This window comes from Limulus polyphemus, unplaced genomic scaffold (genome assembly GCF_000517525.1).
Source record: "Limulus polyphemus unplaced genomic scaffold, Limulus_polyphemus-2.1.2 Scaffold517, whole genome shotgun sequence".
Classification (NCBI taxonomy): domain Eukaryota; kingdom Metazoa; phylum Arthropoda; class Merostomata; order Xiphosura; family Limulidae; genus Limulus; species Limulus polyphemus.
This window is the reverse complement of record NW_013666127.1, coordinates 134,417-135,760: the sequence shown is the minus strand read 5'-3', so window position 1 is coordinate 135,760 and position 1,344 is coordinate 134,417.

Genomic DNA, 1,344 nt, shown 5'->3' with positions numbered 1-1,344 from the left:
AGGCCACCACACAAATGTACATGTTTCCATCACGAGTTTGGGGAAGAGGACCGGCAATGTCTATGGCTACTCTTTCCATTGGTGTGCCAACTTGATATAACTTCATTGGAGCACATCCCTTATGATTGGGTCCCCTTTTAGCACAACATGTACTGCAGGTCCTGCACCATTCTTCCACATCTTGCCTCATACCTATCCAGTAAAATCTCTGCCGTAGGTGACTCAATGTCTTCTTAACTCGGAAATGTCCTCCTGTTAAACTATCATGGGATTGACGCAGCACTTCTTCCCGTAACTTTCTCGGTATAACCGTTTGCCAGGTCATCACTTTCCCATCTGCAGTCTCCCATCTCCGGACAAGACTACTGTCTTCAAGCTTCAACTGGTCCCATTGTGCCCAATAGGTCTTTGACACAGGGCTTCAGCTAGACACCTTCTCCCAAGCAGGGTGCAAAACACCTGCTTGTAGAAAATCAATTATTGGCTTCAAATCTTGGTCTTTCTCCTACTCTGCTTTAATATCTTTACCTGGTTCCACTTCACCATCATCAACTCCTTCAGTCACTTTGAATTCAGCTTGATGGCACCTGATCTTAACCAGCGTAATGCAGCATGGTCTATTCTGATGGTAAACCTAGCCCCATATAAGTAAGGATGGAAATATGTCAGACTCTTTGCTATAGCAAGGAGTTCCCTCCATGTTACACAGTAGTTCCTCTCTGGTTTTCTCAGGACCCTACTGAAGTAGGCCACCACATGTTCGTTTTCACCCACTTTCTGAGACAACACTCCTCCAATTCCGACATTACTAGAATCACAATCGAGTATGCATGTCAGTGAGGGACTTGGAAGCTTTAAAAGTGGAGCTGAGGCCAATTTTTCTTTTCAATATCTTGAAAGCATACTGGCAAGAAACTGACCATTCGAACTTCTGGCCTTTTTTTTTTGTTAAATCATGCAGTGGAGTAGCTATAGTTGCAAAGTCCTTCACAAACTTCTGGTAATAGGTACAGAGTCTCAAGAAACTTCTTAACTCTCCCACATTGTCTGGTGTTGGCCAATCATGCACTGCTTTCACCTTGTCAGGATCAGTTTGCTCACCATGCTCACTTACAATGTGACCCAAGTAAAGCACCTCTTTCTGGAACAAGTGGCATTTCTTGGGATGGAGTTTGAGGTTTGCTGCTTTCAAACGCTTGAATACTTCCTCTAGCTGAGACATTTCCTCATCAAATGTTGTCGCAAACACAATGACATCATCCAGGTACACTAGGGCTATCCTCCATTGTTGGCTATCCAGTACCCTTTCCATCAGCCTCTCAAATGTTGCTGGCATCACACGAT